Consider the following 16,214-nt stretch of genomic DNA (forward strand, 5'->3'; position numbering starts at 1 on the left):
TGCAATGTAGGCTATTGGTCACGAATTTGAATCTTGGCTATGCAATTCAGCAAAAATTCTTTTTTTAGCCATAAGTCTAAAATTACATATAAACATCAGATATCAAATTCGAGATCTATGTCTGAAAATTAAGCCATTTTCATCAATTGTGAAAATCTGTGACATCGTAATAAAATAGAATAAAAAGGATTCTTTGATTTAGCATTCAAATGATTTAACTCAGAATTTAAATATTAGTTTTCAATAACATCAGGATGTTGCTGGATGCTCTAGTGGAAGAAAAGTGCATTTTTTAACCATAAATCAATCGTTGTTTTTCTAAATATCGCCAGAATCGAAAAAAAAAAAAAGAAATATGCATCTCAAAAAAATGTTTCTTGTAAGAATGCAAATAGAAGAATTCCATTGCAATCTTCACAAATAGCTTCGTAGAGCTTAATTAAAAAACGTAGTAGAGCTGATTTTATAGTTTTTGGAACTTTCTGACAGAGAATTATAGTTCAGAATAATTAAATCAAGTCTCTAGAAAATAAATTCAAAGTGAAGACACTTGGTACACAATAGGAAAATTATTAACTTGTAATTTACAATGAGTTTAGCTGAGGTGAATTTTCTTAAATGTAAGTTTTTTAGAAGTAACTATATTTAAATATTTCCTCTTTTAATACTGAAGCTGAATTTGATAAATTTCATTAAAAAGAAAACATAGTTCTGTTTTAAAAAAATTCCATAAAATCTATACCTTAAAAAATTTACATACACTAACATATTTTAAAAGAAAGAAAAAAACATTCTAGTATGAATGTGTTAATGGAAGCCTTTCTCAGAAATGGATTTCAATTTTTTAATAAAAAATATAGAAAAGAGTTTTTTAAATTGTATTTCTAAAAATAAAAGATTTATAAAAAAAATGTATCTACTTTCTTTTTTATAAAATATAACTCTACAAATGTGCTTCAAGAAACATAGGAAAAGAAATCAATTTTAACTCTTAAAATTTCACAGCTTTAAAAAAAAATAAGCTTACTAATAGCAATGAATAATTAACACGTCAGTGACATGTTGCAAAATTAAAGATAAAATGAATACGATTTCCTTAGATTGTAATAGAATATATATATATATATATATATATATATATATATATATATATATATATATATATATGTACCATCGTAAGTCAATTCATCGATCCAGGGCTCACAGTGGACATTTTAAATCGTTATTAGTGTCTCCTGAAAAGATTTCTCTTTTTCTATTTACATGGTTCTTAAGCAAAGCTGACAATACTTCAACTTTTTCCAAAACAAACTAATTAAAAAGCAACAAGTTTCATTAAATATTCTCCTTTAAAAAATGGCATAAAACCGCACTTAAAAATAGGAAAATGCTTGCTAAATATAATCACTATTTTGTGTATTCAAACGTAATGATAGAAAATTAGTTTCCAATAATATCCAAATTCTTCCCCAAAGAAGTGTTGATAATCATGTTTAAGGAAAATTTGTCACTGGGAAAAACATGAATTATTAGCTCAATCGTATTCGCATAACACATACTTATTTGCTACTATTTTCCTCATATCATTCTAAAATCACAACTGAAGGTTCATCAAACATCAAAATTGTATACATGGATGTAAAAGAAGAAAGAAAAAATAAATAAATAAACACAGAAAGAGGGGGAAAAGAAGAATGTGTAAGGTCTTCCCCAGTTAAAAAAGTATCTAATATTTAAAAACGAGGCTTATTTAGAAAACGGGTTTTCATTCAATAACAAATGTCAATCAAGAACAGAGCATCTACTGTAAATGAAGGCCTAAAATAATAAAATTACCCTGCTGTCAAATGCATGGCATCCTGATTGGATGAAGTGCATTCATTTTAGGGTAGCTTAAGGCAAAACTCATGTAATGACGCTAGTTATTTTCTTTCCAACTTGTACAATGGGCAAACGATTTTTTTTTCATTTTATTTATCTCCTTCATTTTACTTCTTTATTTACGTATTTTTTCAGGACCGGGATTTTATTTCCTGTCCGAATAAATTATTTTTGCTGCTTCATCTCTAATTAATATTTTTTTATATCTTTTGTTTTGATTTGTTTAGATGTTTGTTGAATATCAGATGGCAAAAAGGGGAAGGGGATATTCTTTTGCTAATTAAAGTCTTAATTACTAATAAAGGAAACAAATGTTAGCCGGAACAAAGTTTCGCTAATCAGTGCCTTATCTGCTATTACAAAAACAGAAGAAAACGCTCCATTTCAGTTTTAAAACTAAACCTAATGACCGTTTCCAGCAGATAACAAGTCAGTTCTGCAACGTAAGCTTTGTCGTAAGACGGCGGCTTCATTATAATTATAACAATTATTCTAATCAGTGCATTCAGATAATGAATCATTAGCAGCCACATTTTGTTTAGAAAAAAGAAATCATTAATAAAGTTAATTATAGGTGTTTTTGCTAAAATATTAGTGCATGTTTTCGATATTAAAAGAAATGGAATCTTAACAAATAAATAACACTGATTTTTAAAAATTGCTTTTAAGTAGAATCAACTAAGTATAAAAGTGCATACAAATATATTTGAAATAAAAAAATGAGCAAAAAAGTTAATAATAATTATACAAATCTCATATTAATTTGAAATTCATGAATTTGATTTTATTAACGTCTATTCCTATTCTATTGTGCCCAGTTAAAATCATAAAACTAGCCCCAGATAATGGAAGTTTATGAAATTAATTAATAAAATAATAATTGCATTCATTAATAAGGATTTCATTTATAAAGCTACCTTCTTTTAAAAGATATTTTTCTAGATATAATCACCATTTTGTAGGGTTTACATACATGAATTTAAGGATACTATAATTTTTTATAAAACCTGTGCCCTTTTTTCCTATTGTTTAATTGTTGTTGTAAAAATTGCTCATGGAAGACATCTTATTTTTTAAACTTTTAATTAAAATCTTATTGACACTCAAAGAAAATTTCAAAGAGATTGAAAATCGTAACTTGGCAATGTTTTAAATTTGATTTTTAATTATATAACGAAAATAACGTGCACAGATACTCGTTCAAAAGGCATTCAATATCTCCTCAACGAGTGTGGGTATAAATACAATAAATGAAACAAGCAAAAATATTAAATAAATTTATTTCTCAGTATACATTATATAGCTTTTGACTAATAACAGAAAGAGATTATAATTTTAATAACTTTTCATATAATTGCCTTGCATCTCCTATTATTAACCGAAAAGTATCTAAATTTGAATAAATCATTGATAGCCGCAGAATTTTATAAAATTTGGCTGAAAAATAATTATTAGTTTTCAGACGTATTCTGTTAGCTAACATAAACATAATTAGTGTCTTATTATTTTAGTGTATTTTTAACTTATTTAAGCGGTGTTACGATGCTAATGAAATATTTTTATGAAATATGAACATATACTATTATCTTTCTTTCAAATAATATTCTCGTGCCAAATAGCAGCAATATATAGAAGGACTGTGCCGGTCACTTTATAGTGAAATACAGTGTGTGACCGGCGGCACTGAACGAAAGTCTAGCCTATTCTGCCGATCATCGATTAATTACCCTCACAGAGCAATTGAAATAACTCATCAATGTACTAATTGATCACTGTATTATCTTTTACTGTTCTGCGTTAAAAAAAAAAAAAAATCTTTTTTTGTAGAGATTAGATCTTGAGAATAATAAGGAAAGGCAGTAGTCCAACAACTGAAAAGTTCAAACGCATTCATAAATTGAAAAAAAAAAAAAAAATTGAAGTTCAAGTTTGCATTTAAGTGGTTAAAAATAATTAATTATAAAAATGCGGATAAATTGAATTTATTACAATTTCTTTATGGCATAAGACCTTTGCTACCATAGATTCTGCGCAAATGGAAAAACTTATGAAATACGTTTTAAAATTTCTAAATATTTATTTGGTTACTGGTTTATTTTTAAAATAAAGCATGTATTAATATGGGTACCACTGCAACTAACAATAAATTCAGCTGTTTCAACAAGTTGGGCTGTCGCATGACTCCTCTCAGATTCATATCTACTGTCTATTTATATAACCTTTCTCTATTACAGATAAAATAGCCAAGAAAATTATCAAATTACATAGATGATTTAAATCACAAATGAAAAGCATGGCAGTAAACGTGTGAAGAGGCGTGTGAATAAAAAATGGAGACAATTCTTAAATTGTCATGCTGAAATATTATTGAAGCATATGTTCACTTTGTGGTTATTCCTTATATATTTTCTTTTCATTGCAGGCCACTGAAATTATGAGCATTAAAGAATGAAAACAACAATGAAAAATGTTCTTTCCATGAAAAAGTCCTTGGCAGACATTAAATGATCTAATCCTCCTAATAAGTGGCAGCCAGATAAAGAAGAAAACAACGCTCTCAGAATTTTAATCCTCCGTCTTTTCCAAAGTTGCTATCTATATGATAATTCCAAAGCATGCCGAGAGTAAAAACATGGTTTTACTCACACCCCATCCAGTTCTGAGTGACAAGTACAGGTGTGCTTTCCACCGTACACCCAAGGTAGGATATCCATTTAACTCAAGCTTAATTTTTTTTAAAACTTACTCAGAGTAAAAACAATAACAAAATAATAATGCATCTTTAGATATAATTGAATATAACAATGGATGATTTTTTTTTCTTTCGTTTTCTTCGTTCCATCTCCTGCTGTCGACATAAGACCCCAGTTTTGGAACAGGTTTCTTTTGGTTCCAAGGTCGCGAAACAAATATTGCAACCAAGTTGTTTTTTTCTTTTATAGAAAAGAGTGTTACTAGTTTAATAGGTGCGGAAAAGATGCATGCAAGAGATAAGAATGAATTGCTTAGGTGAAATATACTTTGGTGTTCGTGAAGTGAGATAAAGATCAGTAATATGTTTTTTCTCATTTGAATTCATAATTATAAATAAAATTCATCGATCATTTTTAGGGTCTTTTTAAAATTATTATTCATGATTCAATGAATTTATGCATCATACTTCACATCAATAATCTGCAATAAACAACGTAAGAGGTACATTACGGGTTTGTTTTTTATTCTACTCTCTTTCATTGTTAGGGAAAACAATAATTAAAGAAAATATCACGATCATATTAAGAAAACGATAATGAAAAGAAATTTCAATGAACTCTAATGTAAATCCTCAACGGAATATCTTAATAAGCTTCACAAACATTTCATTGAATTAAAACCGTTAATCAAACGATGCCAATGCAAATAAATCTCACACATGTCGCGACAGTTTTTGTTTGAGGTCAAGGTCCTTCCTTGCAGTATAGTGAAGAATCGGTTAATTGGATATTCATGGGCCATTTACTATTCTTTAAACATTTCGAGTAGAATGATACAAAATGAGATATTTTTTTCTAGTCGTTCGTCTTATAGACAAACAATGCTCAACAAAATAATTTAATTTAGATTCGAAAACGTTTACATAGCTTTAAAAAAAAATGTCATTTTTTTTTTCATTTGAAATAGACCATCATCTAGGTAAAGCCGAGTTTTACAAAGCAGTATTGTAAAAATTGCTTGTAATATAAAGGGTGTTTCTAAAATCATGCGACCTGACTTTAAAACTCGACCACGAATACAGAAAAAATACATTTTTACAAAATAATATGGGACTGTAAATCGGAAGGGGGGAGCACTATAGGGTATGTCTTGCCAATGAATTAAATAAAAGAAATCGGTACACAAGAAAAATTGTGAAATGCAGAATGAATGGAAACCAACAATAGTGCAACAGCATAGTTGTTTGAGAAACAATTTTACAAGTGTTAAGCAGCCTAACAGACATCATAATGCTGTAACCATAATGGTAAGTAAGACGCATTACAAACAGTTGATTCTTGGTGTGCTTAAAATAAATGTTCAAAGGTGTTATTGTTCGAAGCTCTACACTCTTCTTCGCATGCTGTTGTTCACGTAACTCTTTGCTGTACTATTGCATATATGTATTTCACTAATCTTGTGTAGTAACTTTGCGTTTGCTACCGCGTGTTTTTTTTTTTTTTAATTATAAGTCTGATCCATCTTTTAAATTTGTCTCGTGATTTTTAGAAATGTATTTTCAGAAATATCGTTTAAAGGAAAAAAAATTAAGCGATTTCAACTAATAGATTACAATTTTATGCCACATAAGTTTTGCACTAATTATTTTACTAATACTAAAACACAGGTATATTCGGTTAAAAAGATCAAAATACAGCTGCGTAAGGAAATATGTATTTTAATTTTTTAAAAATGAAAAGAAAAGAAAAACGAAATGATTATAGGCAATTTTCAACAAAGGGGAAAAAAACCCGTCAAAGAAATAATTCTGTTTTGTATAATGCAATTAAATGACACTTTTCTACAGATGATTAATTTCGTGGATTTTCTTGAGAACAATAAGCCCTGAATAATTATACCAACTCTCGTAATTTAACAAACTATAAATAATTATTTTATTAATATATTTTCTATCGCATGGATAGAAAAAGACATTTTTACAAAAGCATTTCAAATACAGAAAGACATATTCACGTTGCCACTATTTTGTACAAAACAATAGCAATGTAAGAATATGATAGACACACATAGGAAGCTACTTCTTGCTGTTTCTTTTAAATATAACAACTTGAGAACATTTTTAGTTTCAATTGTTCAGTAAATATGAAAAGTCTTCATTTCCCTGCATTTCACAGCAACTGGACCGTTATTGAATTTCAACTTGTGAATTATGCACGAACCGAATGACGACATTATACCAAACATCCCAATTACATTTCACTCCCACGGAACTGAGAAACTGAAATTAACTAGCAGGAAACTAAAGTAGGCCAAAGAGGTATGTACAACAAATTAAGCAGTATAAAAACTCATCAACTAATACAATTACAAATCATCGGCTCTATATGATGAATCCTTAACTTCTGAGATCTCCAACATGCTCGGCAGCACAATTAGCGAACCCTAATTCTCTACCAGATCATAAATTACTAAACACTCGACTGAGTTCCAACACCAATTGCCAATTTCCCTAATTACTCTAAGACGAATTACGTCGGGGTCTTGGCGGACTGAAACGAAGATCATCAGTCGGACCTGACACTTGAATTCCTAATGTTCCTTTCGAACAGGGAATAGGCGTTCTCCAGGGTATCGTAGGAGCCCCCGGATTCTGAGGGAGGGGTGGTTGTTCGAAACGGGAGTCAGTGTGGGTCAAAGGACGCGAGGCCTGCTACATTTATTCCCGTGGAGAAATGGGAAAAATGGATGAGCGAGTTGGTTCAACATGAATCTTTTTAAAAGGAAATCATGTTGGGCGAGCTCACTGCGACACGAAGGTGAGCTTCTCATGGCATAGATGATGCCAATGATTAAGTGATGAAATATTCAAGATGACTTTAGTGGTCATTCTCAGGATCAAAAAGGTGACTTGTATGAGGGTTTTTTTAAACCAATCAAAACATAATAGTATTTGCTACTAAAATGTAATACATTTTTTTAAAAGAATTTTCGTGGTAAAAGGTTTGATTCTGAATAGACAGAAAATAGCATTATCATATTCAAAAACATCAAATGTTTAAGATTTTGTAATTTACCTTTAAAGTAGCTTAGAATGTATTAAGAGTTTAGTAAAGAGAATTTTTCGCATCTAACAAATAAACGTTCATATTAATTTTGTTTAAGCTTTAAAGTGTGATACTTTATAATTTACTTTTCAAGTAGCTCGGACTATATTAAGAATTTCGTAAAGAGAATTTTTCGCATCTAACAAATAAATGTTCGTATTAATTTTGTATTCAATAATTATACAAAAATTACAAAATTTTTAATATACTTCCAATGGCAAATTTATTTATAGATTACTTGATTAATTTAAAACTAAATGCAAACCATTGACTTAGCAAAAAAGTTGCAACTTATTTGAAAAATATTTTATTTATTTTTCTTTTTTGCAATAAAAGAGCAAAGTATTTTTTTCTACCAAAACTGAAACATTTCACGGGCATATATCTAACAAAGTTTTAAAACAATAGCAATTGTCTTTTCGTATTATCTTTTCGAGACGAATGACAGAAAATTCAAATGCTTGTTAATAGAATTTTACGAAATTGCACTTTAGAGAATTTTGTAAACAACTTTAAGAAAACTTTGTAAAAATCACTTTTTATTAAGTTGAAAGTGGTAATTGTAATTGAATTCGCTTTCAATTTTTTAAACTTTAAAACGAATATTTTAAAGTTAAAATTGACAAATATTTTTTACAGTACAAAAATATTCATTTTTAAAAGCATATTAGACGTAAATGGTTATCTATCAATCAGAATTAATAAATTATGAAACAAATATCATGATAATGCAAAATGATGATAAGGATAAAAAAATTGCATAGTTTTGTACGACCTGCAATTGTCTTATCACCTGTACTTCAACACTATGCGTGATATCTTATTCTGCGTGATATCTCACACCAGTTCCAACACTACGAAAACTGTAACTTACACCATAGCATTAATTTTCAGAAGTCATGGGCGCGTTCTTTTTACTGAAAACCCAAACTTTGGTGGCCTTTTCAACTGTCAGACAACACTACATAAACTTCATTCATCTAAGGGGCGGAAGGGGGAGGGCTGAAAAATAAGTCACGTATAAAAAAAATTCAGAAGAATGAGCAACTAAGAAACAGTGTTTAAGTATGACCTCTACAACCTCCCCTTATATCTCGTACGACAAATTCACCTTTGGAAAAATATGAGCTGCTTTGAAAACTTCACCACCACCAGTTTTGCTCAACACGCAAAATGGTACGCCATAATTTTAAATGGCACGGTATAAACATTAAAAGAGGAAATGAAAAACGACTGGAGTTGGTCGTGGACCTCATTGGTTGTAGCGTTTCGGTTAGAACTAGTAATTGATTGGTCATGTCTGAGTTGAAAGTGCGATCCTTGAACTTAGGAATTGAGCTTATTTTAGACAGGCACGGTATGGCAAAACTGTAGCGAGCTAAGCGTTCCATCGCGCTCCTATTTGTTTTTAGTGTTTTTCATGAATAAAGATAGATAATGGCCAGTCTCTTCAGATGGATTGCTAGCGTGCGGTGTTGGTGATGTCTATTTATTCTGTTCTGAAGGAAAACATGAAGTAGTTTCTTCGATCTGTTCCTTCTATCGGGTCAGAGGTTAAGGAAGTGCTATGTATCATTTGTTGAGCTGAACAACGATAACTTATTTCGATCACGATTCGAATCCGCGCTGAATACTTCATTAAAACTGCTGTACCTCATTCATTACATTGCTCAGATAATATATATAATCTTGTTAAAGGGAAACAACAAAATGGTGGAAGAGAAAAGCATGCATCATATTTTTGACTAAAATAATATTGATAAAAAATTAAAACGAATACAAATAATTTTAATCTGATATATAGTTATTTTCTAAGAAATCTTTGAAAAGAAATTAAGGAATACTAAACTGATGAGAAGGCAAAGTTAAAATAAAACTTACAAATGTTGAATTCGCATTAATGCATAAAGTAACTAATATCCAAAAATAAACCTAAATAATGAGCAAAATAGCGCATTTTTGAAGAAATATCGAATAAGTTGCATTACTAATGAACTGAAATATTTTTATGTCCCATGAATATGCTATGCAATGATACAGTATTCGAATGTAACAATCAATATATTAAAAATGCATACTTAATTAGCATTATTTTTGTACTATAATATAACTTTGTAAAAAGTCCCAAATAATAATTTTATCCGTATAAGGTTTTGTAAAATAAATTAAATTAATACAGGTCATATCACGGTTACAACTAATAAAAATTCTGGGTCTTGGACAAAGCCACGAATCTTTAGCATGGTTTTGACATACAATTGTTACGAAATATTAATCTCTGGCATAAGATTAATACAGAAGTACCTAGGAACAGAATTTGTAGTTTGGATGCCTTTTTCCAACTAATTACGATCAAAATTTGACATAGAGCTGCAAAATGACAAATAGCTACAATCAAATTGCCACATACCAAATTTCATTGATTTAAGTTATTAAGCTTACATGCATAAAAAAGTACCGATCAAGAAACAATCAATATTTGGACAGATTTCATTCAGAATTTGATAAAAATCTACATTTCAGATGCTTGACTTTTGTATTAAAATTTATTTATCTAGCCCTATAAGTTCTGTAAGTATCCACTTTCCCCCGGACAGTAGAACAGATTTGCTTTGAATGCATTTCGTCCAAAATTCAATAGGAATTTACAAATCTAGTGCCAAATCGATGTAATTCCAAATTTCATTTTTCTAGCTGAAACTGTTTTTAAATTATCACGTTCACAGACGAACACAATATGTGTACAAAATACGAACACAAATGTATTTTTCAGATTCAGAGAGGTTTGAAACGTGGAGAAGCGTCAAAATCGTGAGTTCGAATTTTTTGACGATTGAAATATTTTCTCTTAAGTAAATTAGAAAGTAAAATATAACATAATAGTGTTAAGTTATCGACAACAACATAAAGAGCGTCTCTTCTTATTATTTTTAACAAATCGATTCAATGCGAAAATCAAACGCTACAGAATACAGGAGACACAAAATCAACAATGCGAGAGTGAAAAAAAAAAACATTTTGTATAAAATACTCTTAACTAAAAACTTAAGTGAAAAAAAAACAGCATCCATCGCCACCGTTTTCGATATATCACATTTGTTCTTGGTATCATCAAGGATTTAGAAAAGTGACAAACAGAGAGAGGGAAAAAATATCCATCAAGACAGAATAAAACATTTTTCTTCTCTCCAACACCGCGTCAAACCTCTCCCTCGCTACAAACAAGAAGAAAAAAAATCAACTTACAAACCATGAGGCATCAGCAACGCATTAGACAGGAGAGAAAGAGAGAAGAAAAAAAAAAAAAAAAGGGAAATATATATAGAATATATCCATCCATCGCTTTATATACCTACATATAGAAAAAAGTAGATGATGAAGAGAAAAAAAGATCGAGGAAAGCGATGCCGGACAGATCTAGAGTTGATCCGGGAGTCTTAGGGGCGATTTAGAGGCTGTGCCAAACAAATGGTCCGTTTATGCGCTAGATCTGGCTTGAGGTAGGGACGTGGTGAAGGATTTCAGTTCAATCCGGTTCCGCTTGCCGTTCATCAAGCCCAGTCAGTTGGATCGACCCTTGGATTTAGGAAGATTGCGGAGATCATATCCAGAACGCTCTGGTTTAAGCTCAAATGTATGGAGACAAAGTTTTAAATTTCTTATTTTCAAAAGTGCTTTGAGGTTGGTGGAACTGAGGTGCTTTCAACTATCTACCATGAGACAATAAAACAGAACTTAACACGGAGAGAGAATCGATCCTACAGAAGGAAAGTACTTGTTTTATATAAATTCACAAAATCATTTCTGAAATCTAAACGAATAACCTAGTCTGTAAGTTCTTTAACATTTCTTATTGACTGAAATTGTACTGAGGATAGCAATGTTTTCATTATGAAATGCATTTTAATAATAAAATGAAAAAGTTAATATGAAAATTTATTATAATTAATCAAATTTAAAGTTGTTGAATGAGAAATATTTGGATTTCTAGACGATTTTAACATTGTCCAGTTTGTTTTCCTTAAAGATCTAGATAAAGTTACGAAACTCATGATTCAAAGAAATAGAATGTAAGAAACTGATTAATTCATTAATAGTGGGGGGGGGGTATACTTAACAAAGAGAATCTACCATGAAACAATGAAAGTATTAAATAGCACCATTTATTCTGACAAAATAAGTTTGAATTATAATGGAAACTAGATTTTATGAACTCAATGGTTAGCCATAAGTGCTGATTACGGAAAAATTAATATATTAATATACTAAGATTCGCAAAATGGCGTTTACATTAATGTTTTAAAAAGTAACAATAGACATAATAAATCTGCAAAAAAAAAAAAAAAAAAAAAAAAGAGGCTTTTTTAATAAGAAAAAATCAAACCGTCAAAAAGAAAAAAAAATACAAGAATAAGAGCCAAAAAATAAAACATTCAGAATTTTCTTGATAATACTTTATACAAATCTGTCTTCGATTTTATTTTGAATACACACACACACACACACACACACAAAAAAATCATTAAAATTTTTAAGTTTAATCTAAATATTTCTAAATTCCATGTACCTGTAAGAATTCGAATAAAAAAGATAATAACGGCATGAAGTAAGTCAGCCATCTGACTCTTCGACCCGCCACGAAGGCACACGGATTTAAACCATAAAACTGAATGACCGGACCGCCGCAACAGCAACACTGGTGGGAACTGTGGTTGAGTCCTAAGGGTCATCACCGGCTACGGTACAACCCTCCCAGAAGGAAGTACGTCCCGTCATCAATGGGAGAAGTCAGATCCCCCACCTATTTGTGTACCCTCCTGGGTGGTGAGATCCAACCATCATGCCGAAAGCATCTCATCCTCATTTCGAGGTGCCCCCCCCGGGGGTTAACGGCATGAAGTAAGAATAATATATTAAATTTTAGATGATCTTTGTTTTAATTGGCCATCTGAATTATTATTTCCTATCAGATATTAAAGAAACTAAACGCCATAGTACAATTCGTGTATATAAATTTTTTTTCTATATTTATCCAACAGTCAATTTATAAAAATACAAATTGCACATCATTTCTATTTCACAACAAAAATAAAATCACCAGCTACCAAATGATCCTTTTATTGATTCCAGAAACTTCACCAATCGTACAATAGCACAGCAGCAGATCCTCACGATGAAAAGAAATTAACTATGTTACAATCCATTCAACCGAGAAGGTAGCAGAACTGTCCAAAACATATCAAGTAACATACTAATCCAAGGTGAAGTCATAAAGAAGAATACAATCCACCTTATCAAGAATTGCATTTAAATAACAGAAAAAAAGGCCCTTATGGAACGGTAGACCTCGAAATCAAAGAGCATTAACCCAAATTCAAAATCCTGATGTACCCTCTCTTAATCCTTTTATGAGTCTATGAAGGAAACCCTTTTTAATGGTTTCCTCCTTTTCATTAACGCGTTATTTATTTCTTGCTAACCTCTGTGCATTGAGTGGTTGCCACTCTTTTTATTGCACGAGAAAATCTTTTTTTCCAGATTCGTTGTGGTAGGTTATCCTCATAAATAACACGTATTAAAGTCATGCATTTGGGACCTTTCTTTTTTTTTTTCAAGCTATTTTTTACATTTCTCCGAACTTTTATCTATAGTTGCTGTTAGTAACTGTCCTCTGGCTATTGGAGAGGAATTTTTCGGAGCTATAATGTTTCTCCGCGTTACGTTTTTGTTTAAGAAAACATTCATTAAAAGGATTCCGGATGAGTAAGCAGTTAGTAAATTAAGAAGGATGTCTACAGATTAGCCCATAAGATTGAAACAAATGACCGGGGATATATATTAACAACAAAAGATTGCTTAGTGATGGTTGTAATGTAATTAGAACGGTGAATATTTGTTTTTTCAAACTTAGGTTAAGTATTAGCATTAGTTATTTTTTATCAAAATAATTCGCTATTTGAATGATATAAAATATTGTTTATATAATTATTAATATATTTTATTACTGATATATTGTATTCATAGAAATTCGAATAGCTATTGATTTGTGATTCCTATTTATAAATGGAACGATAAAATATAAACAGTACACCGAATTTTACTAATGTTTAGATTTCTTGGTAGTTTGCATATTAAAATTGCAATTTCATATTAAAAATAAAAACAATAATGTAGTTGAAAATAATTATAAAGAATCTGAGTCTACTACATGGAAACTGATCATTATTAAATTCCACTTTTTCCCCGTTTAACACACAAACATAAATGGCATTCAATAGAATGCAATTAAAAAAAATCGAACTTACAAATACTACCTAAATATTTTTCAATCTTTAAGTCCTGAATATTTCTCAAAGTTTTCAAAGGAGAAAACAGAGTATTAAATAAGCTTTTAAGGTGAATATAACATCTAAATCATAAGTATCCTTTACTAAAGGTTTTCGGCTTGGATGGAAGTTTGTATCTCCGATAGTAATGTAACAAACACGATTATTACTTCACATGTCCTAAAGAAATAAATATTTTGTAACAATCCGAAAGTAATAGATTATATTTGTGAAATAATCAGACTGATAGTTTTTATTCATTGTTACAATGAGTAAATATTCAATGATACAAAACCAACTATAACTTTATTTAAAAATAGGTTATATTAAATTTTCACTACTTTAATTTTGTTATTAAGTCTTATAAACAATATGACACATATAAAATTAAACCTTTAAGTGGACTACCCGAATCCGATCCATGCATTAAATTATTGAAATTTTAAACTTACAATTTAAAAATTAAATGATTCATAGAAGTTACAATTAGATAGGTACACAAAGGAGACAGGTAATTTATAATCATTTCTAATACTATGGACTATTAATTGAATCAATACAATTAGCATATTTCCAAAAGAGAAGAAAAAACATCCCAGTTAAGGAATGAAAATCATTTGAATCTATCTTTTCAAATCAATAATCATTATACGACATGATAAGAATCAAGTGGTGACAACCCATAATTTTAGAAAAACTACACTAGGTATTTTATTGAAATGGAGATATGACATGAAATCAAGCATTTCTTTTTAGAACCAAAGTAAGCCAAAAAGTTTTAGCTATCCTATATTGGATCGTAAACGTATGTTAAATGACTCACTTTCAACGTTTATGAACTATGTAACAAATTTTAGCTACGTATTACAGTTTAGCTAAAACAAAGAATTAGTCCATTCTATACCGGACCTCCGGTATTAATCAAAACATTTTCCGTTGATATATCTATTCACTTATTCACTATCCACCCTACTTCTAACCCAATTTCTTTTTCAAAATGCCCATAAAATTCATAATATCCAAGTCTCACGTATAACGATAATTGCTAATAATGCATTTACTTAAAGATGACTAAACGCCCCAGATTAGCCGATGAAGTACACACTTCTGATTGTCTCGAATTTGTATTGAGTATCCAAAATTCTCCCATATTTTCCATTACAAAAATTTTAAGAAGATTATTTTTTTAAAGTTAATTTCTGAAGATTCTGCAACCCAACTTGTATTACATGAAGAGCACAGTAGCTCTCATTTGTTGGAAAGAAAATATACAGCAAAACTTCTTTGCTTTCTGATCGTACAAATATGTGTCAGAGGAGAAAAATGAGAAAAGTATTATGTTGTATACACGCTGCATGATTTGAAATGGAAGGAATGGGAGAAATAATACAACACCTTTAGTTTTTGTGTAGTATCTCTTTTTTTTAATGCATTCTTCTAGAGCAAAACACGTATAAAGTGGTCAAATTTCTTAGATAAGCTAGAAAAATTCGATTTTGGCCATTTGTTTGGGGCAGAGTTTATGCTTCATAACTGGAAAAAAGAAGTGTCCGACATTCGATTTCGCCAAGTATCTGCCATGTAAGCGAACTGATGGCTATCATATTCGTCTATATCAAACATTCCTCCATGTGACATAGAAGTTTGGAGACGAGGATACTAGTTTAAAAGTCTTCTTCGTAATTAACAAATCACTTCGCAGAATTACGAGGTCCGACCCCAAAATAGTTCTTGTTTAGCTCCTAATAACGAACATTGATTCAACATAATTAAATTTTCGACTCCTCACGGTGGAACTTTCTGAATAACATTATATTTATTCCACCATGAAATAACTAGTGCGTATGTTTTCTAATGTGAATGAGAACAATGAGCAAATTTGGAATGACACCATTCAAAGCTGATTGAATTGAAATAAATTAAGCAATCCTTCGCAGAATGTTGTTTTTAAAATCAGATAATCTTTAAGAATGAAAAAAAAAATGTAATGGCAAAATAAACATGTGTAGATAAAAAAAAATAATTGAGAACTGCTGCACATAATTACACATAACTTGCAAAAACGTACTTTAAAATGAGAACAATAAACATTAAAAAATTAATAAGCGCATTTAGAATGATGTTGTCATAAGTAATCAGCTGTAAACAAATTATTGAATCGTTTGTACAAGTCTTCTCTTTCAGTAAAACTGCTGTTTAAAAAGAAAAA

At 30.1% G+C, this 16,214-nt stretch overlaps 1 protein-coding gene and 1 long non-coding RNA gene across 3 annotated transcripts in view; one reads left to right on the plus strand and one right to left on the minus strand.

The window, feature by feature from the left end:
* Window positions 1-4,569, plus strand: part of LOC129991907 (uncharacterized) — a 106,949-nt gene extending 102,380 nt beyond the window's left edge. Inside the window, exon 3 of the long non-coding RNA XR_008785843.1 lies at window positions 4,304-4,569. This is a non-coding gene — a long non-coding RNA (uncharacterized LOC129991907). The remainder of the gene's footprint in view (window positions 1-4,303) is intronic.
* Window positions 1-16,214, minus strand: part of LOC129991864 (nuclear receptor subfamily 2 group F member 1-A-like) — a 116,614-nt gene that overhangs the window by 5,083 nt on the left and 95,317 nt on the right. The window lies entirely within an intron of this gene.

Source organism: Argiope bruennichi, chromosome 2 (genome assembly GCF_947563725.1).
Source record: "Argiope bruennichi chromosome 2, qqArgBrue1.1, whole genome shotgun sequence".
NCBI lineage: Eukaryota > Metazoa > Arthropoda > Arachnida > Araneae > Araneidae > Argiope > Argiope bruennichi.